The sequence below is a fragment of the Macaca nemestrina genome, unplaced genomic scaffold, assembly GCF_043159975.1.
Source record: "Macaca nemestrina isolate mMacNem1 unplaced genomic scaffold, mMacNem.hap1 Scaffold_149, whole genome shotgun sequence".
NCBI classification, from domain to species: Eukaryota; Metazoa; Chordata; class Mammalia; order Primates; family Cercopithecidae; genus Macaca; species Macaca nemestrina.
In genome coordinates, this window is record NW_027257632.1 from 26,047 (window position 1) to 53,790 (window position 27,744).

General features: G+C 48.2%; 1 long non-coding RNA gene across 1 annotated transcript in view; it reads right to left on the reverse strand.

The window, feature by feature from the left end:
- Positions 1 to 3,689: 3,689 nt before the first annotated feature.
- Positions 3,690 to 27,744, reverse strand: part of LOC139361298 (uncharacterized) — a 39,294-nt gene continuing 15,239 nt past the window's right edge. The window contains exons 2-3 of the long non-coding RNA XR_011618842.1: positions 6,107 to 6,224; positions 3,690 to 5,380 (exon numbers count right to left, since the gene is read on the reverse strand). This is a non-coding gene — a long non-coding RNA (uncharacterized lncRNA). The remainder of the gene's footprint in view (positions 5,381 to 6,106; positions 6,225 to 27,744) is intronic.

Genomic DNA, 27,744 nt, shown 5'->3' on the forward strand with positions numbered 1-27,744 from the left:
TTCCTTAAATTCTGACGGTTGACTAGAACAGAAATAGCTTCACGGTACAGTTCAAACAGAAAAAGCTAGGTAGGGGTGGTTTCCACACCACACAGGGCCTGCAGGAAAGGGACACTCTTCCTCTAAATGGAGATCCCGGGAGTGATGTGATAAACCATGGTGAGAGTCACAGAACTGTGCAAGCCGGAGTCGCGGCCTTTGCCCCACCACGGAGCCTGTGTCCATGAACGACGAGGCTCAAATGTCAGGCTAGGGCAACCGAGGCAGTTATCAGGGGACAAGAAAACGAGCGCACGGTGGAGGCAAAGGTCTGATATCGCGCGGCAACTTCGAGTCCAGTGGGACAAACTGACTCAAAATACAGGTTTCAAACATCACCACAGAGAGCTATTCCTGGGCTCTGGAAAGGCTAAGTGACTAATGCCCACACTGAGCATCTGCTCCCAGAGACGACCCTGGTGACCTAAGGGCCAGCTGCTCCGAACCCGCCCCGAACCTCAGTGAGGAACTTTGTTGGTATCTTGCAGCACATTGACATGTTCCCTTAAAATCTGGTATTTCATCAACAATGCAGGCGCCAGCTTGGACTCATACACATTTCGATTAAACAAGATAATTTACACCCTGACCGTGCCAGGTAAGAGGTTTACTACAATCTTTAAACAGAGCCAGAGGCTACAGTCTGCTCCTACACAACACCATGTCTCTACAAGTTCGATGAGTTTTTACTTTCCATGTCTTCACTTGCCTAGTGCTAGAAAGCAGATTAAAAACAGAAGGAACCCAGAAACACTATTGAATGAGACTCAAATATCTTGCAGTCATCATCGAGATGAGATGTTTATTAAACAGAAATGTTCTCCCCTGTAGAAAGCAGCACATATCAACACGCACCGATAACTGTCGCCAGCATTCCAGATCATCTTCCCTTCCATGGCCACAGTGCAGGGCAATGGACCACGCACACCTGCAGACCCACGGAAAGCGGGGTGACACGGCCGATTCTTGTAGCGAGCAGGCCAGGGTGCACTCAAAGAGCATCTCTTTCCAGAGGTCTGCCATGGAAAGTTACACATTTATTCCACGAGTTAATGGCACTGCACCGAACATTTCTGTAAGAGTCTCTAAGCAAGTATTTCCTTCTGCCTACAATGGCCCGACACAAACTGAAAAAGCTCTTGGAACTGCCAAAGACTTCAGTATCCCCTTAACTATTGTCATGCACATCCATGTGAAGAGACCACCAAACAGGCTTTGTGAGCGCAACATGGCTGTTCATTTCACCAGGGTGCAGGCGGGCTGAGTCCAAAGAGTCAGCGAAGGGAGCTAAGTGTGGGGCCGTTTTATAGGATTTGGTTAGGTAAAGGAATATTAGTCAAAGGGGGCTTGTTCTCTGGCGGGCAGGAGTGGGGGTCACAAGGTGCTCAGTGGGGGAGCTTTTTGAGCCAGGATGATCCTGGAAAAGGAATTTCACACACACACAAAATCATCGCTTAAGGCAAGGACTGGCCATTTTGACTTATTTCTGGTAGAATGTTATCAGTTAAGTCCAGGCAGGGCATTTGCACTTTTGTGATTCTTCAGTTACTTCAGGCCATCTGGGCGTATATACGTGCAAGTCACAGGGGACGCGGTGGCTTGGCTTGGGCTCAGACGCCTGACAACTATAGTCTTTACTTTTAAGGTGTGGGGTAAGATCATATAATCCCCAACTAGGCTCCTGATGCTGTGTGTGGCATCCAGCAACAGCACGTTCCATTCCTGGATTACATTTGACTCAAGAGTCCACAGTGAGAACGATTTCTGGTGAATGAAACACCAGGCAGGAGGGTGATTCCGCTGGGCAGCTCTTCACACACAGCCCAGGAGCTGAGGGGAGAGGAACAGGCCCACGCGCGTCCACCGTGCTCACGCCCCCTTCGACTACCCCCCACTCCTAGAGGCCCGGACCCAAGGGAAATCTGACCTGAAAATGGGCAAACCCTCACTTTGGCAGAGAGACAGGGACTCGGGGCCACAACTTGACCTCAGAGCAACACAAGTGCAGACACAGCACCCCAGGACACCCTCCCCACCCAAATTCAAGGAGGAAAACCAACGCCCCGCCCCCTTGCGGAAACCCCCGGCTGCTGGAGCAGACGCCTGCCGGCGTGTGCAGCCTCTCCCGTCCCACGTTCCTGGCTCAACACCTGTGCCTCAGCCCTGGCACTGCTCGCCACACCCACAGGTGTGCCAGGAGGGGCAGGTCCTAAGGTCTCCACTGCACCAAAGTCTGCAAGGCAAAGGGGCCGCTCCCTCCAGCAGGAGTCCAGAAGCACACACTGCACCAGCGTCAAGGCGTGAGAATTCTCCCCTCGGTCTCCGAGTCTCCAGTCTGTTGCCCGCCACGGTTTTCTGCCAACGGCGAGGCCCAAGCTGGGCGGCACATTTGGTTCTCACCATTTCCCTTGTCAAATCAATACTGCAAACATATCCAATTCATCCTGTCACTAAAAATGAAATAATCCGCCATCTCCATCACAGATGATGCAATCAGGTTTTCATTACCGGGTTTTTGTTTTGTTTAGTTTTTTGGTTTTTTTCTATTTTGAGATGGAGTTTCTGCTCTGTCGCCCAGGGTGGAGTGCAGTGGTGCGATCTTGGCTCCCTGCAACCTCTGCCTCCCGGGTACAAGTGATTCTCCTGCCTCAGCCTCCCAAGTAGCTGGGATTACAGGTGCCTGCCACCATGCCCGGCTAATTTTCATCTTTTCAGTACAGACGGGGTTTCACCATGTTCACCAGTCTGGTCTCGAACTCCTAACCTCAGGGGATCCACCTGCCTCCTTCTCTCAAAGTGCTGGAATTACAGGCATAAGCCACCACTCCCGACCATTACTGGTGTAATTTCTAAGCCACTCTCTCACACCCACTCCCTTTTTTTTTTTTTTTTTTTTTTAAGAACCAGCTTTATGCCTATATTTTTTCCAAGAGAACCAGTTACCCCATTTCAAGTACAAATAAGACACGGTGTTTAAAAACCAAAAATGCCCATTTGCACAGAAGTCTCCAAATACCCAGTCGATTTAAGCCTTGAGAATAAGATCAAGCTGTTGGCTGAATACAACTTCCCTTTCCATCTGCCTGTGAGTTAGACACAAGGATAAAGCCACGAGCTAGGGACATAAAGGCAGGAACCAAGGTAGCGGAGACTCCAAATAAAAGCTGGAAGACCAACACAAATGCACCACACCCTGCACACCCTCCTCTCCTTCCTTTTCAGAATTTCCAGAGGATGAAACAGGGACCTTCTCAGACGTCCCACGATGCAGGCGGCCAGAGGGGAAGGCGGCGGCAGCCTGAATGAGGCGACCGGGAAATCACATTCCACAAACAGAAATTCTCCATGTGCTTTACATCCTCTGTCTCTGAAGAACTATGCCAGGCTAACAGTCGCTAGAAAACCGCATTCAAGTGTCATTTCCCATTTCAAGCAAAGAAAACAGTGGTGGGGCATGAGGGAAAAACATAGCCATGTGTTCTGGGCTATTAAATAAGGTTTTTTCTGTTATAAACGTATAATTTTACATTCTCAGATTTCTGTATAATTGATATGCTTCCTAATTAGCAGACATAGTAATAAAAAGTGAATTCCAAGTGTAAGATCGGAGGAACCGTTCACATGGCTTCAGGTTCTGCTACTGTGTTTCAACTTAAGAAAATGGTTCTGTGTGTTGGTAACAAGGCCTGAGAGTCTGTGTGAGAGTCTGTGTGGCTGTAATCAGGGTTCGTGTTGGCTCCCTAGCAGAGGATGTTACACTGTTACATTATCTTCTACAAAAAATCCTGAAAAAATGAAGGCTGAATAGACATACACACCCACCCAAAATAATCCAAATGTCCACCGATATGAAAAACAGATGAATTACGGCTTCCATCGTGGAATATTCTTCAGCAGTGAAAACAAACTATAGCCACAGGTGCCAACTAGGATAAAGACCACCTTTTAAACACGCTTAAAGTGAACCGACTAGGCAGAATTCCTTGATTACAGGCATCTGCTCCAAAAGGGTACTGTTATTAATCCTGTGATGTAGAATGATAGTTAGCAACCCTGTTTCGGGGCACATCTAGAAAAAAGCAAAATAATGACTACACAATTTTAAATTCTTTGTAAATTATAACTATTACTATGAAAATTCTAAAAATGTGAAAATCTTCCCAACTGTTATTGGACACGCTTCAAAATAAATACCCTGGCATTGCTTGCCACACCCACAGTTGTGCCAAAATAAATGAAAATATAGCCCAAGGTAGTAGAACTGAAACCTGAAGATGTACGAGCCGTCCCTGTCTCGCTATCTATACATCGGGTAGAAATTTAAGAGCAGGTAGTGACACTGCAATGCAAGGCTCAAACCAACTGGGTATTTGGAAACTTCTATGCAAAGTGGCATTTTCGGTTTTTAAACACGGTGTTATTTGTACTTCAAACAGGTAACTGTTTGGTTCCCTTGGAAAAAATATAGCCATAAACCTGGTTTTTTAAAAAAAATACGGGAGTGGGTATGAGAGAGAGTAGCTTAGAAATTTTAAAAGTATCAGCAGGGAGCAGTGGCTCATGCCTGTCATCCCAGCACTTTGAGAGGTAGGCCCAAGGGGCCTTTGAGGACACCGGTCTCCTCTGCTGCCTGCCTGCTGGACTGACCCCCCAGGACATTCACTGGGTTTCCACCCCTGTCTCATTCAACATCCCAAGGGTGGTCTTCATCCTCGTCTGGGGCTCAGCTCTGCCCCAATTTCCTAAATCTCTGCCTTCAGAGCCTGAAAACACCCACGCCCAGGGTCACCCTAAGTCCAAGTTTACCCCAGAGGGTCCCAATTTTATGTTTTCCAGGCATCGCCTTAGTGATAATTTATCCTGTAAATTCCAACTGCCTTCACACCTCACCCCTGCTGTCTCCCAGCAGAACCCACTCAGATGCACATGCCCCAGACCCACACCCAGGTCTGTACATGCTGCCCTGCTCTACCCATGTGGGGACCACCTCTCTTTCTTGAGGAATCAGCTGGCGATCATCTCCTTGTGGAGGGCTGCCCTGACTTCCAACTCTCTCCAGCAAAGGCAGAAGCCATCCTCGGTACTTCCCCAAAACTCAGGCCAAGTATGAAGATGGCGCAGATGCTAGCTGTGCCTGGGATGCCATGAGCACGGTCCCCAGATGCTCTGCACATGGCCCGGGGCACCGCCTGAACACAGCAAGTGCTGAAGAAACAAAACTGACGTGCACTGACCTCTGATAGGGCCTCCTTCACCATCCACATCTGTCTCCCCTCTGGACAGTAAAATCCACAAGACACGGAGGGCTTGTCTCACTCATCTTCAAACTCCCAGGGTCACCCTGGTAGGTAAAGGGGACTCAAATGTCTTCTGAAGGAAGCGGCTGGTTAGCTGCCAAGTTAAAGGGCCTCTGAAATTCAGAGATCTGCATAGCAGTCCAGCACACTTTATTATGAATGACTCCAACCACAGCAGAAGTGGCCGTGGAACCAGTGCTAACCAATTCAGGGTTTGTTCACTGTTTCTCAGTTCATTATCACAACGCATTCTCACAGAGCAGATGCGCACAGATCCTCAGACATCTACACAGAGTGGGACGATGGCGCCAAGTCACGTCAACGTCCTGTTGCAGACTGGGAGACAGCAGTCAGACACGGACCCAGGTAGAGCACAGACCTCGCGTTAAATCGGCTCCGTGTAAACAGCACTCCCTGCCAGGCCCTTTCCTATCTGCACAGCTTCTACAAATTCAACTCTCGCACCTGACACCTAAGAATACTGCACACCCCCATGTGAATCCCCTACTCACCTCCCAAAATGACCCGGCATGGCCGAGTACAAAAACTTTCAACATAAGGGAACTGGAGGGCATGTGGGGCTTTCTCGAGTCCCTGCTGCCTCCTGATGGGAGGGCCCAATGCTTCACACCCCTAGTGAAGGGCGGGTCTCTTCGGCCCCCCGGCTTTGACCTGGAGCTTAAATCAGCATTAACTAATTTCACCTTCCAGGACCAACTTCAAAGGCCTGCAAAGCCAGAGAAGTGAGAGGAGATGGAACACGCCCTCACCTCAGATCTGCTGCAAGCACACACTTCTCAGATGCGTCCCAAGGTGCACAGCGTGTCCGATGCCTGCTTCACATCCACCGACCTGCAGGTCTTCTATGTGGCATCAGCCTCCTGGGCACTGGGAACAAGAGGTATAATGGCAAGTCCCTTCTGCAGCAAAGCTGAGGCAAAGGGACCCAACACATTGGAACTGACCTTTTTCTGACAGTATCAAAACAGAAGGAAAATACTGTACAGTCAACTCCCCCTCACGCAGGTTTATTTACCTGTGACTCAGAGGCCATGACAGAGAACTTCAGGTTCTTACCGATTCCTATTTTCCCCATCCAGGAAGCCTTTGTTTTTAATATCGTACGAACTTGCCATTTTGTAGGCCAAAAACAGCAAATACTGGCAGTTTCCTACAGTTCAACTGAATAAAATATGATCATGGCCTTTTGTGAAACCATGAAGAAAAGGTGGATATCTCAATATGTGTTTCCAGACTGGCTTTGTTCCTGAAGCGGTAACTCTGTTCACTCAGGATATTAGACACTGAAGAATAAACATCAATATCCCACCAAGAAAACCAAAGGAATGAAATAATTTTGCATCCACCTTGGAACCTTTTTAGGACAAGGCAGGACACAAACTTCTAAAAAGCTGCAATTGTCCCTCTGTATACACAGGGACATGGATTCCAGAACACGCCCCGAGTTTACCCAAATCTACGTATCCACAGGACCCCACGGCCACCCTATGGAACCACATGTAGGAAACGTCGGCCCTCCACAAAGCCAGGTTTTTTCAGTAAGGGTTTGGTTGGAAAAAAAATTAACATAAGTGATCCTTCGAAGCTCAAAACCCATGTTGTTCAGGGTCAGCTGCATTTATTACTTGTGTCATATCTGAGGCCTGAAAGCCATCATTCTCGATACCTTAATGTGACGGTTAACAAACTAACTGTTCCGATTAGAAAGAGGAAAAAGCTTATTCTTAAGCTGACAATGAGAGTGGATGCGGCTACGGTGAACGGAGAACAGACCTAAGCAAGCACCAAGGCTGGGGTGACTGCCTGTGCTCAGACCCACCAGGGCCTGTTCTTCCATCTCCCTCTGCTGAAAGGGATAACCTCCTTCTCCCCCACGACTAAAGGGCCTTTTTAAAATATTCACACGAGAAGTGCTATGAAAAGCTGAAAGGTCACAGATAACATTTTTAAAAATAAACATTAACGTAAGCATTTAATTTTCGTATAAGGAGTAAGGAAAGGATCCAGTTTCAGCTTTCTACTTATGGCTAGCCAATTTTCCCAGCACCATTTATTAAATAGGGAATCCTTTCCCCATTTCTTGTTTCTCTCAGGTTTGTCAAAGATCAGATGGCTGTAGATGTGTGGTATTATTTCTGAGGACTCTGTTCTGTTCCATTGGTCTATATCTCTGTTTTGGTACCAGTACCATGCTGTTTTGGTTACTGTAGCCTTGTAGTAGAGTTTGAAGTCAGGTAGCGTGATGCCTCCAGCTTTGTTCTTTTGACTTAGGATTGTCTTGGAGATGCGGGCTCTTTTTTGGTTCCATATGAACTTTAAAGCAGTTTTTTCATACGAACATTCATTCAAGATGGATTAGAGACTTAAATGTTAGACCTAGTACCATCAAAATCCTAGAGGAAAACCTAGGTAGTACCATTCAGGACATAGGCATGGGCAAAGATTTCATGTCTAAAACACCAAAAGCAACGGCAGCAAAAGCCAAAATTGACAAATGGGATCTCATTAAACTAAAGAGCTTCTGCACAGCAAAAGAAACTACCATCAGAGTGAACAGGCAACCTACAGAATGGGAGAAAATTTTTGCAATCTACTCATCTGACAAAGGGCTAATATCCAGAACCTACAAAGAACTCAAACAAATTTACAAGAAAAAAACAAACAACCCCATCAAAAAGTGGGCAAAGGATATGAACAGACATTTCTCAAAAGAAGACATTCATACAGCCAACAGACACATGAAAAAATGCTCATCATCACTGGCCATCAGAGAAATGCAAATCAAAACCACAATGAGATACCATCTCACACCAGTTAGAATGGCGATCATTAAAAAGTCAGGAAACAACAGGTGCTGGAGAGGATGTGGAGAAATAGGAACACTTTTATACTGTTGGTGGGATTGTAAACCAGTTCAACCATTATGGAAAACAGTATGGCGATTCCTCAAGGATCTAGAACTAGATGTACCATATGACCCAGCCATCCCATTACTGGGTATATACCCAAAGGATTATAAATTATGCTGCTATAAAGACACATGCACACGTATGTTTATTGCGGCACTATTCACAATAGCAAAGACTTGGAATCAACCCAAATGTCCATCAGTGACAGACTGGATTAAGAAAATGTGGCACATATACACCATGGAATACTATGCAGCCATCAAAAAGGATGAGTTTGTGTCCTTTGTAGGGACATGGATGCAGCTGGAAACCATCCTTCTTAGCAAACTATCACAAGAAGAGAAAACCAAACACCGCATGTTCTCACTCATAGGTGGGAACTGAACAATGAGATCACTTGGACTCGGGAAGGGGAACATCACACACCGGGGCCTATCATGGGGAGGGGGGAGGGGGGAGGGATTGCATTGGGAGTTATACCTGATGTAAATGACGAGTTGATGGGTGCTGACGAGTTGATGGGTGCAGCACACCAACAAGGCACAAGTATACATATGTAACAAACCTGCACGTTATGCACATGTACCTTAGAACTTAAAGTATAATAATAATAAATTAAAAAAAAAAAAACGTAAGCATTTAACAAGCCCATTACGATTTAAAGGAAAAAAAAAAAAACGGTATTAAGTTCCTGGGTGCAGGGGCTCATGGCCGTAATCCCAGCACTTTGGGTGGCCGAGGTGGGTGCATCACCTGAGGTCAAGAGTTTAAGACCAGCCTGGCCAACATGGTGAAACCCCTTCTCTAACGAAAATACGAAAATTAGCCAGGCATGGTGGCGGAAGCCTGTAGCCCCAGTTACTTGGGAGGCTGAGGGAGGAGAATCACTTGAACCCGGGAGGGAGAGTTTGCAATGAGCCAAGATCGTGCCATTGCACGTCAGCCTGGGCGTTGAGTGTGAAACTCCATCCCAAAAAGAAAAAAAAATATAAAGTTTTCCTTCCAATGAACCTATCATTCAGCCACCGAGGTATCCTATAGCTACTTATTCAGCCATGAGATACACCACAGGCGATATAGGCGAAGAGGACACAGTTCTTCCCTTCAAGAAGGCTGCACCCTCAACAGAAGGGAGGCACATACTCCGAATGGAATCGGCATAGGAAACAGATGCTGCTGCAGGTTGAACTGGCTGCACAGAGCACCCACTCAGGTGTCTGAGAAACAAGGAGCCGCTGGTGCCATCACCTTCCATACCTGAGCTGGGACAGTGGGGAGCCTCTCATCACCAGGGACAAAGAGCCCCAGAACCACACAACGAGCTTACAAACTCACCAAGGTGATGACTGAGCAATGTGTGTGGAGTGATGCGAACACGCAGATGTCAGGGCCACGCGCGGCATTGGTTTTGTGCATCAACCTGAGCATGCCCGGGGTGCCCAGATGGCTGGTTCTGCATTATTTCTGTGTGAGATGCATGTTTGTCTCTGGACTGAGTGGAGACCCATCCTCGCCGGTGTGGGGGGCACCACCCTATCCCCCCAGGGCCCGAGTAAAACAGCAAGGCGGGGAAAACTGGGTTCACTCCACCTCTCTGGCTGATGGGCCAGTGACATCTGTCTTCTGCAGCCCGTGCTCCTGGGTCTCAGCTCCTCAGACCCTGGTCGGATCTGCAACCTCCGCTTCTCAAGTCTTCAAGCCACACCCTCTCAGGACTATAGCTTGCAGGCTGTGGGTCCTGGGGCTTCTTGGACTCTGTAGCCCCTGCAGCAGGCCTCGCCCTGGAGACACACGCACACCTGGCTGGCTGTCTCTCTGGAAGCCCTGACTAAAAGTCGCCCCTAAAAGTGGTCTTCAGGGTTTCTTTCTAGCCCTAAGATCCCAGCGCCCCTCCTACAATTCTAGGCGGAAAGGTGAACGGAGACCAATGGACAGAGGTGTGTGCGAGGACACGCCAGGCAGCAGCACTGGGCAGGAGGGCACTAACGCACACTAAGCAAAGAATCAAGGCTGCTTGCCACAAAAATGAGAGCAGTAAAGATTTCTTCAAACAGAAATGAGTTTGTTTCATGATTTGCTCTTAATACATAAGAAAGCATAAAAGTAGGCCTATTAACAATTACGTAAGTCTTTACAGGCCCTTGAACTACTTCTGTCCCTTTGTGTTTTTATAGAAAATAAGCCTGAGGTTAAAGAGAATAACGTCACTGGCCACAGCTGGGGACACGCGAGGACACAGCTTATACCCCTGAGGTCCCTGGGTGCCCCATATCCTTCCCTTGCTATTTATGGAAATATGGGAGAAACCAGGAGGTCTGAGCGTGGACATGGCCGTGCTCCCAGGGGCCGAGGAAAGCACCCATCTGTCCAGTCTTCCCTCCACCCCGCGGTTTCCTCTTACTCAGACTCTTGGGCTGACGTGGCTCATGCACTCAGCAGCGCCATCATTAAACGTTTAGCTTTGCATCACGAGGGCCTCCTCTGGCCTCCTCTGACCACTCCTCAACCTGCAGTCAGCACTAGTCTGCAGGACACGCGTGGACAAAGTTGATGGATCACGACCCCCAACGAGGAAGGTGCCAGGCAAGGAGTCGGAGAGCCGGGGATGGAGCAGCCCTCACCCAGGGAGGCGAAGGCCAACAGCGGCCACCACCGAGGGCCTCCCTTCCCACCCTGAGGGCAGCTCACCCAGGGAAGCGAAGGCCGACACCGGCCACCACTGATGGCCTCGAGGGCTCTCCCCACCCAGAAGGCAGCTGCGATCACATTTCCCATAGCACCAAGAGACCCCTGTATTGAGCACAAACCTTTCCAACCTTCGAATCAATAAGGAATCACAACACAGACATTCCCTCAATCCAAATGGCCAGCCCACAAAACAGACACGCAATTATACACATTTCTTGTGGGAAAATCAGTCAGTCCCTGGGGCCTCGCGCCAGGGGTGGGGGAGCATCATGGGGAGACGCCCCAGCCCCAGCCTGGTTCCTCCCTCTACAGCTCCTTTTCCCTCCTCTTCCCCCCACCCCTTCCCACCCCCTCCTAGCCTCAGAGGCTCCTTCCTCAAATTCTTTCCCCTTGATGAAGTCATTCATGCCCAAAATACAAGGCAAAGTCATGGGGGCTCAAGAGAAAATCCATACCGTGGCTCGCGTTTTAGATTCTCTTAAGTTTGAGAATAACCAAGCAAGAATCTTTGGCATGTGAATGTGGTCTGAAGGCATCTGAGCACAATATGCCCGGCACTGGCCCGGAGTGGATCATGGGTGTCTCGGACATCTTCGCAACTCTACACCAATTATTTTGAAACACACCAGCAGAATAGAACCATGTGAATAGCTGCTTCTTAGTTAAAAGTAGGAAGAGACTCCAAAAGCTGCCCTCAAGGAACATCCTTCCCACCAGGAGTTTTCTGCATCGGGCCCTTCAGGCACAGGCAAGGCCCCCGGGCCCAACTCCCTCATCCCTGCGTCACAAAGCAGCAAAGACGGTGGGGAATAAAGCAAATGAAGGAGTCAGTCCCGCCCAAAACGGGCTCCAGAAGCCACAGCCACTCTCCCAGTGTGGGAGCCAAGTTCAGAGACCTGGAAACACCAGCGTTCCCAGGGAGGAGGGCAGAACAATGCCATTTCCCTCTAGTTTAGGGAGACACCACCCCACGTCCTCTAGCCTTGATAGAAGAGAGACTTCACATAAATGATTTCAATGACTCCACCACACACAGAAAGTGGGCTAGGGGCTAACACACCCATATAAATGCCTGGCAAAAACACATTAAATGAACACACAGATAAGCAAGGTTCTCCTGTTATCCACCAAATATTCAGAAACAAATCCAGTAAGCAATCTCTTTGCAATCAAAAGACCAATTCAGAGGTGCAGATTAAAAATAAACATACAACTGAACCCTTAATACACCAAGAACCAATTTCCACGGAAGTGTTATCACATCACCACCTCCCAGCTGAAGGAAGCAGCACTGGCCACTGACCAGCTGTTCACTCATGGGTCAGTGAACGAAAGGCAGTGCTGTCCAGGACAACGATGAGATGTTAACCTGAAAAGGGCAAAATTGCAGAGGCTGGAGGGACCTCCCAGGTAACCTGGCCCCCTCAGTGGACAGAGGACCCCCGTGGGGCCACAGAGCCCAGAGCTCCAGTGTGTTCGGGGAAAGCACTCAACTGCAAACCAGATGATGTCCGAATGCCTTCTGCCCTTCTGCGTCTCTGCCCCACTAACAGGGAATCCGTGAATGCTAAGGAAATGTAACTCATTTTACAATATATGTAGATTTTTAGCAAATTAAAGATAAACAGTGACAAACTTTGAGAATTAACCAAAATATAGTTCAGTGAATGCCCAAACTCATAGCTAGTCTCCAAGAGGTGATAAGCTGTGTGTGGTGGTTAACGCCTGTAAATCCCAGCAGTTGGGGAGGCTGAGGCAGGAGAATCACTTGAGCCTAGAAGGTTGGGGTTGCAGAGAGCTGTCACTGTACTACTGCACCCAGCCTGAGAAACAGAGTGAGACTGTCAAAAACAAACAAACAAAAACAAATTAAAGGAGTTCAAATGAACTCGCCCATACCCTTTAAATTTTCATTTGGGTACATGGGGTGATCTAGTTCCTTTTTCCCTTGCAATACATGAATAATCTAATAATTAAATATAATCTAACAATTATATGGGAAAATTTAATTATTTTCCCATTTCATTATTCCCTATCTCAGGGAAAAAGTTAAAAGTATTCCCTCTTTCAGGGAAAAAGCTAAAAATCATTTTAAACCTTCCTTCCACAAAACAGTATACTCAGTCATCTCTATCTGCTTTATCATGTGGAATTCAGCTTCACACGCTTACAATGCAGTTTTTGTTAAACAGCGTTTCTGTAGACAGGCAAGAGAAAGAAACACTTGGTCTATGTAGAAGCAGCAGAAGACACGTTTTAACAGAAAAGGGAGAAGATACCACCGTGTGAATCTGGAAATTCTGTCCTCATCTTGTCCACACACACAGAAAACACCCAAGCACGTGCCTAGTGTCCAACAAGAGCACAGAAAGGATAGGGATCCCTCCAGTTGTTTAATGACCAGCCCCACTTGTCACCGCCACATAACAAAATCCGCACGGCAACTTCAGCACGTTTCATTCACGATTCCACGGAAATCAGGCTGAAGAACATACAGATGTTTTGCCCACATTTAAAAATCCAAGTGTGGGACTCAGAAATAAAACAAATTATGGGTTCACTTCACTTTTCCAAATTTTTACTTGGAGAAATCTATAAAGTTCTTGTCAGTTACATCCTTAAGGTTTTCAATAATTTTTCAATGCAAAGATCGGGCAAGACTTGTAAAGAGGTACACACATACGGCCCAGCGCGGTGGCTCACACCTATGATCCCAGCACTTTGGGAGGCCGAAGTGGACAGATCAAGAGATCAGGAAACCGAGACCATCCTGGCTAACACGGTGAAACCCCGTCTCTACTAAAAATACAAACAATTAGCCAGGCGTGGTGGCGGGTGCCTGTAGTCCCAGCTACTTGGGAGGCTGAGGCTGGAGAATTGCATGAACCCGGGAGGCAGAGCTTGCAGTGAGCTGAGATTGCACCACCGCACTCCAGCCTGGGTGACAGAGGGAAACTGTCTCAAAAAAAACAAAGGAGGTACACACATTCATGCCACATTCTTCTCTCAAAGAGACAGGCCCTTTCTTAAGATTCCAGAAGTAAATGTGGTTGTCACCCTGCTTTTGAGAGGATGGGCTGTGTTTTTTTTTTCTTTTTTTTTCTTGAGACAGAGTCTCACTCTGTCGCCCAGGCTGGAGTGCAGTGGCCGGATCTCAGCTCACTGCAAGCTCCGCCTCCCGGGCTTACGCCATTCTCCTGCCTCAGCCTCCCGAGTAGCTGGGACTACAGGCGCCCGCCACCTCGCCCGGCTAAACAGACTTTCCTCCATGCACCAAGGATGCACCATGGGGGCAGTGCTGCCCCCGCCTCCCCAGTCTCTGCTCAGGGTGGGGCAAGGGGAGCTCCGTTGTCTCCCGTATACACCGTCAACAGGCCAGGTGCTCAGAAGGAGGCTTCCAGGACTCGCTGTAGGCATTCGTCAGCAGGGCAGGCAGTGCCTCGTGCTGGTGGGCATCCAGCAGTAAGGGAGTCTTGCACTTCACTCCCTGGGCCCAGCCCCTGAAAGAGGGGAAAGAGACACCTGTATCGTAACTCATGTGTATTTATAGACACACAGAGACTCTGCAGTGCAAGGTGCAGAACTAGAAGGAATCATGGAAATAAGAGGGAAGACATTTGGTGACGACTGGCAGAGCCACCTCAAGCCTCAGCACTTCCTGCCGGAGCCCTCACTGACCAGACTCCTCCAGGGTCACTGCCACTGCCTTGCCCAGCTCATGACAGGGCAGACAGTGACAGAGCCTCAGAACAACCTCCCACTCTTTCCTCACCAGCCCAGGGTACGAGCTGTTCATGAGTGTCCCAAAGCCTGAATGCGGGAACACAGAGGTGACTGAGCAGAAAGGGGGACAGCCACAATGGCCGCGGGTGTGCAGACATTGCGGGGCACCCCAGCAGCCCTTTCCGTCTTAAAGAGGACGGCCACGGGTGTGCGGATGCTCCCGCGTGACCCAGCCGTCCTTTCCATTTTATAGGGGAATGGCCACGGGTGTGCAGATATTCCCAGGTGCTCCAGAGACCTTTTCACCTTAAGGAGATTTTCACAGTCTCATATCAGTCTCCAAACTATTCAGTGAGGTTGGAGGAGTATCACTGTGGACCAACACTGATTGGCACCAAGTAAGGGCAATTTTATAACCATGTCTCAACCATGAAACAATCAGGTCTTTGGCCATCTGGTCTAAGCTTTTTCTGTAACAAAGTTGGATAATTAAGTTGAACTTTGGTTTTCCAAAGCTTGTTACAGAAACCACATCTTCCTAGGTGTGGCTCTGTGGTGTCACGAGGGCTCTGGCGTGCTCTGAAATGAATTTGCCACTTCAGCCTACACTCTACTCCCTTGTTTGATTAAAGAAACCCAAAAAGCAGAATTTGTTTTGGCCAATCGCGTGCTGACCCATCATTGCATCATAGAAAGCAAAGTCATATAGATCAATTCATTATTACCACTCCAAAGGTTTAGTAAATCTCCAGATAATCAGGCAAACATTTTAAGAAGCTACATTAAGGTTTACAATACTCAAAATTTAAAACTACATCCATGCTTCAAAAAACCACCATTCCCATTTTAGATGGCCAAATGCATATGAGAAAGAAAGAAACGTGCTGAGCGCATTTTTTGGGTAATCTTATGGAGAAACTGCCACTTTAAAAATGGCTCTAGTCCCTGGCTCCAGATGGGTGTGGTGGGTTGCCTCACTCAATTTCAACTCCACCTGAAGCTGGGACACTAGAAATCCATTCCCACACTCCAGGGCACCAGAATTCCCACTTCTGGAAACAGCCAGGAATGCAGACCTGTAGCAGAGAATTCTTTCCTGCCCACCCTAACTGTCCTCTGTGGAAGGCGACAGTCAAAGACAAGTCCATCCCCCTAGGCGCAAATGCACCACGAAGAACCATTTCAAGGTGGGAAGTGATTGATCAGTGGGAACAGGCAGTTTAGCTAATCACTTATAAGGCAGAGAAGGGGGGTTTGAAGGCCTGTACCTGGTCTTGTCCTCGGTAAATGGTCATCCCACCAGTCAGCCTAAGCCACATGGGAACGGGCTTCTTGAAGTAAAAGTGGGGGCGCAGTTGTGGGGAAGGGGAATGTCTTAACCATCACTGTTTTGAAGGATCACAGGGCTCAGGCAATGTTCAGTATTATCATACACCAAGGTTTTTACAGTCTGAAGAAAACTACAGTCCTAAGGTGTCAGTTCTCAAAGTCCTTAAGTTCCTCCTGCTAAGATTCCCAGAGGGTCTCCACTTCTTGCACCGAACCCCAACTTGCACAGGCACCTGCGTCCTTCTCCTGCAGCAAATGCAGATAAGAAGCTGTGGCTCTGCTGCAGTAATGATGCCATGCAGCCCTAACACCCCAGCAGAGCAATGGCTCTGGCCTGAATGTCCCCAAAACCTCATGCTGAAACCATCTCCGAAGGGATACATTAAGAGGTGTGGCCTTTGGGAGGTCCTGCTCTCGGGACTAGGGTTGGTGTCCTTGGGAGGCCTGGAGGAGCCCTCCTGCTCCTCCACCACGTGAGTTCTGACGAGATGACCGCTGCCACGCAAGACCCGGCGAGATGCTGCCGTCTGTGAGCCACAGGCCCTGGGGCACCAGATGTGCAGGTGCCTTGACCTTGGACTGCCTTGACCTTGGACTTTCCAGCTTCCAGAGCTGTGAGCAATAAATGTCTCTTTACAAATCACCCAATCGACAGCAGCCGGACAGAGACAGTAATGTCACAACATGAGTCACTTTCTCAGTGGGCCAGAGGACTCCCCATGAGCCACCACTGTAAAGCAAGAACTCCCTGGAGGATGGAAAGGGGTTCACAAGGAATTCTACCCAGCACCAGGGTGTCTGTCCTTTCTTGCAGGAAGACAGCTGAGCCATGGCAGGAAACTACAGGGTGGGTGGGGCTGGACAGTAATGTGTCACCTGCTCATCTAAGCCTCAGTCTCCTGCCTCTCATCACGACAGTGGGGGTAACACCCCCCTCACCTGAGCTGTTGGGGGAGGTAAGAGTGCTGGGTGATTAACAATTGTTAGTTCCACAGAAATAAGGCAAAGAATCTGCCCCATGTCTTATAAAACCAAATCAGCCCAGGAATTCCACATCACTACTAATTTGCATGGGAAAATACCAGATTCTCCTAAGTTCTGGCATGTCATTTGTATTAATAAAGTTTGCAGAGTTTTCACATACTAAGTATATAAAACAGGAAAATAAATCATGCAATTTGGAGGCTGAAGCAGGAGACTCACTTGAGCACAGGCGGCGGAGGTTGCAGTGAGCCGAGGCCTCGCCACTGTACTCCAGTCTGGGTGACAGAACGAGACTCCATCTCAAAAAATAAAAAAAAAAAAAAGATTTTGCTTCTTCATACTAGTAAAGTGGGCAGACTCTACATGCCAACTCTTATTCAAAGGTCGCCTAACACTGACTCAGGAACTCTGGCTCTGATGTGCTTGGAGTTTTAATCCTAACAGTGTTAAAGACCACTCCCCCAGGAGCTCTGAACAAGTACTCCAGGTATACGCTGAACAAGACCACACACTCTGACCGAAATCTAACTTCCCAGACCCAAACTACAGAACCACAGAAGACACTGCTTCTGTCCAACTTTGTGTTCTGCCATCGTTTGTGTCCATTATTTCCTACAAACCATCTCATTAGAATTTAGGGCACACAAAAGGCCAATACAACAGGGTTACTTTTCAAAGGTTTGGAGGTGAAGAACAGATAGAATGCATTAGCTTCCTGTTGCTGCTGCAACAAATTACCACAAATGCAAACCTCCTCTCAGCCCTGGGAGTCAGGAGTCCCAGGGCTGAAGTCAAGGGGTCAGTAGCTTGTATTCCTGCCTGGAGTCTCCCAATTCATAGAAGCCACCATGCAGCTTGGCTCACAGCCCCACACCCCTCCTACCACTGCCCCGGCCTCAGCCCTGCACCCCTCCGGACCCTGCCCCTGCCCCACACTTGCCCTCACCCCCACAGCCCTCTGGCCTCTATCTCGTCCTCAGGTCTCCTCCTCTGAGGCAGACCCTCGTACTGCCTTCTCAAAAGGCACATGTGAAGACACTGGACCCGCCTGGACAACCCAGGGTCCTCCGCCATCTCACTGTCCGTGACGCTCACATCTGCAAAGCCTCTTTTGCCATGGAAACTTCATTATACTAACAATCATTTAACAAGTCCATTATAATGATGTGAAAATTGGCATTGTTTTCCTCCTAATGAACAGATCAGTCACCCATGTAACCTATAAATATTTGACTATTAAATATACAATACTGTAGGAGACAGAGATGAGGAAGACGGTTCCTCCCTGAAAGACGACTGGACCCTAGACGGAGGGATAAACATTCTGAACAGAATCAACATAACTCAACATTTGAGTCGGAGAGGTCAAGCAATAAGACGTTCAAAAAAGCAACCAGAAAGTATGTACTGTGCCTGTAGTTCACATCTGCGCCTGGCGTCATGAGCACGAGCATGCGGACACGCACGCAGGGCCCAAGTGTAAGATCAAATATAAGGAGCTTTCCACTGTAGTATTTAACTAGATCTTATGACAAAATAGCCTCCTGATTTTTATCCAAAAAGTTCTCTGTAATTAAGGAAATTAATTTTCCCCTAAAAGGCATTTCTCTAGCTATCATTCCATATAAACTAAATGGGCATATTAAAGAAAAAAGACAAATGTTTGACTTCGGGGGTTTGCCTACGACTTGAATAAGCATGATTTTCTTCTGGCCAAGCAGGGAGCAGCTGGACCAGACTGGAGGGAAGGAAGAACAAATTTCCACTCTGACCTCAGTTGGGCACCAGAGTCTTCCCTGTCAGAATGTGGGTGTGGTGCTTCCCACACACCAGCCTCTGAGGAAACTCAGCCCAAGGGTGTGGGAAAAGGCTGTCTACTTCTGAAAAATCTACAAAGTGCAGACACATCAAAAGCTTCAGAAGACTGTAAAGGGCCAAGGAGACCACTACACCCTTGGAGTTTACAGAAAATGGTCAGCATCACACGTGCCTGAGGTCCAGGGTCAGCTCCCGGCTGCCGCGACGCCGTGAACGCAGCCCTGGCTTCCCCTCTGATGCAGAGAGCTGGTCACTCTGCCGGCAGCACTCAGAGCTCAGAACATTCTAGAGGAAAGCAACGTGTCCCTTTTAAAATGGGGAACCGGGGCAGCACAACTGAAGCTCTACGACTGTCTCAACTACTGGGTTTCGGGGTAGCATTAGGAAATCGTGAGAATCCAAATCTCAATTTCATACAGATTCCAGATTCACTGCAGGTTCCAGAATTTCCTGAGACATTCTTCCAATTTATCACTCAGGATTCCCTTGCCAAAGCTAATAAAGTCTACATTCCTTACGGAAAACCCACCATAAGCACCACCACAAATAAGATCAACTGACTGACGCCCGCCCTTCGCACCAAACATAGAAACTGTTACTCACACAAGACTGTGCTGGAGGCAGCTCTCAGCTGAAGCCGAATCCGTGAGACTTCATTATCCCCCATTTTGGATCGAGTGTGAAGACTGTCAGCAAACCAGGGCCCCAGTGTAAAGCAGAGAACAGATCCTCTGATGCCTGCCTGAACATTTCCTTCCCACCTCTGTCTTGGATATTGAACACCCTCAGAGCTACTGAGTCACCCACATTTGCAGGTCATTTATCCAGCCACCAGGATAACACAACTATGCGATAAAAATGCCTTCTCAGGGCTTTGTCATACTCAACAAAGAAGCTCAGAAGGCTAGGTAAGCGCAAGAAAGGGGGAAGCGTCCTCCAAACAGACAAAAACCAAGGAAAACCGTGCAGAGACTCGAGAGAGAGAGCAGAAACACAGCCCGCTGTAGCCTTTCAGGTCCTGCTGGCCGCAGCCCTGCGTTAGGTGGCACCATTTCCACAGATGCATCCTGCTGGGCCCACTTGAAAGGTCCCGCTTGCGAGACACTCACCCCCACTTCCAGCTCCTGCAAGACCCGCTGCAGCCCCACTCCATCCTGGGGGCCGACTGTGCAAGTCTTCCCGGCGAGACCCCTCAGAGCCTACTCAGTGTCTGAGACTGGGAAGCACCAAGGATCCAGAAAGGCACAATCCCGTTCTCCTCGTGCTGCTTTCTGGGTTCCAAGTTGTCTAACGAGTCCTGCATAAACCCCGGGCTGGGGAGCCAGCCAGGGCCCAGCAGCACCCACCTCATGCGCTCCACTCACCCCACAGAGGACCACGGAGGCCCCAGCACGCTCTGTCCGCGGGGCAAGACACCAGAAACAGCCACAGTTCAGGGTTCTGCCACCCGCCCCGCTGCCGTCATTACCTCCTGGGATCTGAATTCTCATTGGTTGGAAAGGTGATCCCACAGCTCCGCTGCCTTAATTACCTGCTGGGATCTGAAATTGTATTGGTTGGAAAGGGGATCTCATTGCTCAAGCACTCCCTGCTGCCTCCTTGCAAACAACATAAAAAATCCAAAACCCCTTGTAAAGAACGTTTACTATAACCTCAAAACAAGACACATCCCGAGACCAAGGAAGATACACACGCACATCTGACACCCGGTGGACGTCAGTGACCGACGCCACGGCTTCCGTGTGGCGTGTGAAGCAGGAGGCCTGTCACGGTGACTCAGGCTGGGGTCTGAATGGGGGTCTTCCAAGCAACTAGGCAACCCCAAAACCCAAGTCCCCGCACTCATGTACCTGGAAGAAATGCTGCGTGGCCATCGACACCAGTTGTGAACCAAGACCGATCTGTGTCCTGTGGCCCTCACAACGTCCGTACATGCCTGGGCCCAGCAGAGGCCCGCACGGCACCCTGCTCGCCTCCAGTGGGGCTCTCTCCTGCCAAAGGGGATGGCCCTGAAGTCTGTGGAGATTTCCAAAGCTCTACAAAGTCGTGCTTCCTCCTGCTTGTTCAGAAGGCCTAAAGCCCTGAAGACACCAGTGAGAATTGACCTAGCCTCTTAAGGCAGCTCAAATACCTAAACACAGGAACGCCGGACCTCTCTGCCCTCGAGAGCAGCCGATAACACACTGGGCTAAGCAGAAGGTACAGATGTCACATCCAGAAGCCAGTGGCGCTCAAGATTGCATTCCAGGAGCCGCCCATGTGAGTCCCTCCAAGGCTTCCAAGTCCCACTTGATTGTTTTTATCGTATCTCTATAACATCAGAGACATTATATCTCACGGTATCTATGAGATCGTCTCCACTTTTATGAGCACATATGCTCCCTGACTTACCATGGGATGAAACTGTTCCAATAAACCCAGCATAAGCTGAAAATATCCTAAATAGAAAGTGCATTTGACATCATAGTTTCAACTTACAACGGGTTCATCCAGAGGCAGCCCATCTTGGGCCAAACAATGCACTGAGTGTGACTAGTTCACACCATCACAAGGTTGAAAAAAAAAATCACAAATGTAACCATTGGGAGCCAGGGACCATCTGTATTGGGGCTCCTGTCTTCAGAGACAACAGAAACCTCTTCTTAGACAAGAATCACAATTTATAATCCTCAAAATGTTAAACTTAGTTTAACAATCTAGACGTTCAAACAAAGCCAAAGTAGGCCCACAAGGCCGTTTGTGCCCTTCACTAAGACGCACGACTCTGTAATAACCCTCACCACAGCCCCTCAGGGTGGGTCCCAGAGGCAGTTGAGGCTTGTGGCTACGGACACTAACGAAACCAAAATCAGAGTACGCAGGTGCAGTCAAGTCATATGACTTCTCCACTAGCATGTGCACAAATGTTCATCAGCAAATCTCATCTTCGCTTTACCTCCCTCCCATGACCTAAAAAGGAGTCCACTACACACACCCATACACACACACACCACTTCAAAAACATAATTAGTACTTGCATTCAATTCTGGGCATTCGGAATAGACCTAATGGGTGATTAAATAATTCCTCCAACCCATTGCTTAGTCTTCTTAGAGGATGAAGGATTTTGCATAACACAAGTCAACATATAAAACATCTGCTATAGAAACAGACTTTCAAGTGGTCCTCATTAGAGTGATTCAACTAATATACAAAGGACCCAACACACAGCACAGTGTATATTAGAAGAATGATTAATTTGTTCCCCTAAAAATCCTAATATCTACACAGAAAAAATACCCAATACACATTTTATCATTCTTTACCAGTATAGTCATACAAAGGAGTATCACAAAAGCAAAAGAACAGATTTGGTTTGACTCACAGTTCTAAGTTTAATATAAAATTGCTAAAACCACCAAGACAAACATGACTATGAAATATTTAACGATCTTCACCTAAATTCAAGTCACCATTCAACCACCAATACCTCTGCTCTCCTTACGGGAACTTTCCAAAAGTAAATTCTGGAATTAACAGGACAAAATTTTCTGGTGATAGAAATTAGGAAGAAATTGGTTGAAGGCCGTTCCTTGGCTGTCAAACTTTTTCTCAATAATATTTTGTAAAATAAAAGCGTCAAACAGATCTTTACATTAACTTACAATCTATCAAGCAATACTGGAGCAAGCTTTAAATATTAGCCACATTCTGTCAGGGCTGACTAACATTAAATCAGTATCAGTCTCATGTCTTGTAGGATCCACAGCTCATCTTCTTAAAACCACTTAAGATTTCATAATTAACTCAATTAAACAATGTAAGTCATCTCCTTGATCTTTGACATGAAGGGGTAATTTTCCCCCAAAATAGTACCTCTTTCCTTGACATGATTTAATCTGTGGTTAGAGTATTTAAGAGGATTTCTTTCCTTCTTAGAAAATAAAATATACACCTTTCCAATATGAAAAACTCTAACTGATGATGCCATAGCTTACCCAGGTCAAAAGCATTTTTTTTTTTTAAGTTAAAAAAAGAACCTAACTGCATCTTTGGACCTTATGTGACGTAGTGTCCAGGGTCACTGGGACCTCTACTTGGCCAGTGTAGCTGGGTACCAATTAAAGACAGAAACCCAAGCATTCACTCAAAGCCCCTTCCCAGCTGTTCATCCTAGTGGAAGAAGCCATGAGTACAAACGAATGCGGCATTCTACGGAGGGCTTTGGGGATAGGCTGCTTGAGAACATCAAAGTGGCTCACGTCCCCCGAGTATAAAGCCAGTGACTGCTCTCAGCTTCCATCCACAGTAGCCAAGGTCTGGAATCACCTGAGTGCCCATCAACAGGGGATGAAGGGAACGTGGCCCGAACACACACAGGAGCAATACTCCACCACACAGCGGAGAGCCCTGTCATCCGCGGCAGCATGGATGGAGTTGGAGGACATTACGTTAAGCAAACGAGTCAAGCAAGGAAACGGCGCATGTTCTCACTCATAAGCAGGAGCTGAGAGCAGATCTCATGGAGGCCAAAAGTAGGTGGTCAACAGGGCCCAGCAGAGCCCACTCATAAGTAGGATGGGCAGAGGCTGGTAATGTGCACAAACACACAGCCTAATGGGAACGCGAGACCTACTATTGATAAATCAGCAGGGGGATGGCAGTGGGTCATCTACTGTGTATTTCAAAACAGCTAGGAGAGAATAACTTAACATAACCAGCACAAGGAAAAGAAACTAAAGTGAAAGACATCCCAAGTACACAGATTTCGTCAATATAGGGGTGAATCAAGGTATCACATGCACTCTGAAAATATGTACGTATATTATGTATCAACAGAAACAAAAACCAATGACAGAACCATTTGCGAAGCACGTGCAGGAGAAGAATGGGAAGCCTGACATGGTGTGGCTGTGTGTCCCCACCCAAATCTCATGCTGAACTCTAACCCTATGTTGGAGGTGAGCCCTGGTGGGAGGTGATTGACTCATGGGGGTGGTTTCTAATGGTTTAGCATAATCCCCCAAGTGCTGTCCTCATGATCGTTCTCCTGAGATCTGGTTGTTTGGAGGTGCATGCCACCTTCCCCTTCACTCTCTCTCCCCTTCCAGCCATGTGAAGACATGCCGGCCTCCCCTTCACCTTCCACTCTGATTGTAAGTTTCCCCAGATGTAGAAGCCTGTACAACCCACAGAACTGTATGCCGATTAAACATTTTTTTCCTTATTACCCAGCCTCAGATAGTTCTTTATAGCAGTGGAACAACAGTACAGCCCTCAGGACCAGCAATGTTTTCCTTCTACCCAGCGGCCAACAAGGTCCTACACCGTAGCTGGTTTTCCAAAGCTTTGCCAGAATGCTGAAGCTGTTTTGGGGATACTAACTTTCCCCATCTCTGGCAAACCAGATGGGGCATCCTATTTGCCTCTTACCACCTTTCTCAGAGAAACCCCACCTCTGAAACAGCCTCCACCAGGGGCCTCCTTCAGCAGCAACAAAGCTGAGTGTTCCTTGCACTTCCCTTCTTCTGAGCAAGTAAACATCTTAAGCTTGTTTTTCCATCTTCCCAGCTCATTGAAAAAAAATCTTATGCTTTCTATTTTCCTGACACACACACATGGAAGAGAAGTGCCGTGAGGGCAGGGGCTCTTGTTTTCCCGGATCTGAGCCTGGCCCTCAAACACTAGCCGAATACTAACACGATATCCAGAGGCAGAAATGCAAATATCCATATGACTTCAAATACCCTAAGGACCTAACAGGCCGAGTGGCCCATGTAACTATGGTGTGCTGGGCCATTCAACTGGTGTCCAAATCCCTGTCCAATTGAGCTCTTTAATTTCGAGACTTTTCAGACAGCTGTTTTGTTGTTGTTGTTGTTCTGTTTTGTTTTTATTAAAGGGATATGTTACAATTATAATCAAGAATATCCCAGGCCGAGTGTGGTGGCTCGTGCCCGTAATCCCAGCACTTTGGGAGGCCAAGGTGAGCGAATCACCTGAGGTCAGGAGTTCAAGACCAGCCTGGCCAACATGTTGAAACCCCGTCTCTACTAATACAAAAATGAACCAGCCATGGTGGCAGGCACTTATAATCCCAGCTACTCAGGAGGCTGAGGCAGGAGAATGGCGTGAACCAAGAGGTGAGGCTGCAGTGAGCCAAGATCGTGCCACTGCATTCCAGCCTGGGCAACGCAGCAAGACTGTCTCAAAAAAATAAAAATAAACCAATACTCCCAGTTAGTTCTTCACCAATGTCAGATACATCAGTTTAAAGAAAAATATGAAAGCATGTTTTTATATTTCAGTGTTGAATTTAACCATATCTTTTAACCATACCTTTTAAGAAGATATGAAGATAGAACTTCCTCAAGGATTGGGGGAGAGAAAAGCAGTTAAGAAAATCTTAAAACCTCAGGAGAAAAACAAGTATGGGTTAAGACCTCAAGGCAAAACTTTTTCTTTGCACTTTGATTTCAAAAGAACAGAGATGCCCAAATTATGAACTCTCCCATCTGCATTTTATATTCGTCTGTGTCCTTTGAAAGGCTGGAGATGGGATCCCAGGTATTTACTTGGGATGCCAGAAGAGATGCAGCTTCACCCCCCCGACCTCCATGGTTTGCTTAGCCCCTTCACCAGTGGATCTCACCAACAGATGACACATCCACGCCTCATCCATGGCAGCACAGAAAACCACTTGGAAGACAGCCACTCCCACCAAGCTTCCTGACTTTGGTGTTTAAAATCTGCATCATTTAAAATCTGCATCTCATACGTGAGATTACACTCCTCCGAACAACGACATTGCCACTGTCATTTCACCCAAAAGGGCTTTAGGAAGTGACACGCGGTCCAGACGCCAGAGGTCGCCGGCCGCCTTACTCTAGCCTAATTCCTTTGTGCCTGTATGGAGGCTTCACAGATACAGCCCATTAATGACTGTATGAGAAGCTCAGGGCATAGACGAACTCAGTGCTGAATTTTCTCCATTTATCACCCTTTGTTTTGTCCAGAAGACAGCTGAGAAAGGCGGGGGCAGATCATCTCCTCGAGTGTAATGACTCTAGCCACTTCTCTTCACCCCAGGTCACCACTCAGTCAACACCCTTTTGAGAAACCAAAGCAATTCTGTTCCCTTCACTCTGGGTTCCAAACACTAAATTCCTCCGTTTTATCAATTAGATTATCAAGCAGCCGTTTGTAATCTGGACTGCAATCTGATACGAAATTTAAAGCTAATTTAAGTTGCGGTAATAGCTCCTATTCACATTATAGATAAGGCATGAATGAAAACTTTAATCTGTTCATAGGACCAACTTTGTAAACAAACCAATTATTCAAGCAATGATTGTCTTCAGTTAGATGCAAATTACTTTGCTCATAAAAGATTTTCCAGTAGGAATTTTTAAATCCATGGTCTGTCTTTTCTGAGCCTGTCTCTGCACCTTCCCCTGAGTGCACAGCAGGACTTCTCAGGGCATCCCATCAGCAGACCCACTGAAGAGAATAAGCTCGCAGCCCCCAGCCCAGGAATCAAGTCCGAGCCCCAGCAGCCCCTCGTCCAGCCGGGGCTTCCTCACCAGCACAGCACCCAGAGGTCTTCCAGGTTTAATGCCAGGTGTGCGTGGAATGTAGAGTGCTGGAAGGAACACAATAGACATTCAACAATGCAAATTCCCCCCTGGAACAGCCCAGCAATCCTCTACCTTCCCCAAAGTACCCATGCTAGGCAGGCGTAGAGTCCAATGGGGGTGCCTAGGAATCGGCATTTAACACTATTCTGATGAATAAAAGTTTGAGAGGTCGGTCAGCGAGAGGCTGTCGTGGCCTCCACTCATTTGCAGGCTCTGAAGAGACACAGATTCAGGTAACAGGCCAGACAGGACAGGACAAGGATGGGGAGGTGGAGGGCAAATTCCATGGACCACCATCCGCCCCGCCATCCCCACTGAGACTCCGTGATTTAAAGAGAGGCAAAGCCAGGGAGAAAAGATGCCCGCACCACACGAGCGACTGAGATTTCACCTAAAGCACGCAGCACGTGGCTGAGGGCCAAGGTTGGGCAAGCCAGGAGCACACAACGGGGTTCACTGGCCCAGAGATGTCTCCCACACCCACACCCCGTGCAGACCTCCCAAGCACTGCCTGTGTCTCCTGCCTGGTTTAGTTCCTCCCCGCCTTCTACTGTGTTGGTTTCTCAGCCGCCACCCACCACCACACAACCCTCTCTACAAGCTTGGTGGACTGAAAAGAGCGGGGGCGGGTAAGATCTGGGCTCTGGGGCCAACGTCCTGCCCGAGACATTAGTTCCAACCCGCCTAGCTGTGATGTGAGCCCCCGAGATTTCTCAAATGTGAGATGGGAAGGTAACTGAACCCACTCACCAGGACGGCTGTGCAGACTGAGATTACATATAGCCACACCTCGGCATCCACCACACGTGGGACCCCAGTCGTGTTGCCCCTGATGGGAATCCCTCTATCTATGCCCCTTCTGCTACCAGAGCCAACTCCCAGCAGTAGCTGTGGAGGGTGCATCCTCTATTCCCACTCCACTCCCCTCCCATCGCTCCACGCAGTGACCTGCCACGCAGCGGCCACCAGCAAATCCGGCCCCACTGGATAACCGACCACCAGCCCCCCCTCACTTTGGGGCGTCTTCCACTTGCAGTTCCGAAGCAGGCCGAGAAACCGCCCTCAAGGGCAGTCACCTGTTCCTTATTGCATGTAATGACCTGCCACACAGGACCACCAGCAAACCCAGCTCCACCATCCAGGCTCCTGTGGATAACCGAACCCCCACCCCCCACCTTGGAGCGTCTTCCACTTGCGGTTCTGAAGGGGGCCGAGAAACCGCTCTCAAGGGCACTCACCTGTTTCTTATTGCACGTAATGACCTGCCAAGCAGGGCCACCAGCAAACCCAGCTTCACCGTCCAGGTTCTGGTGGGTAACT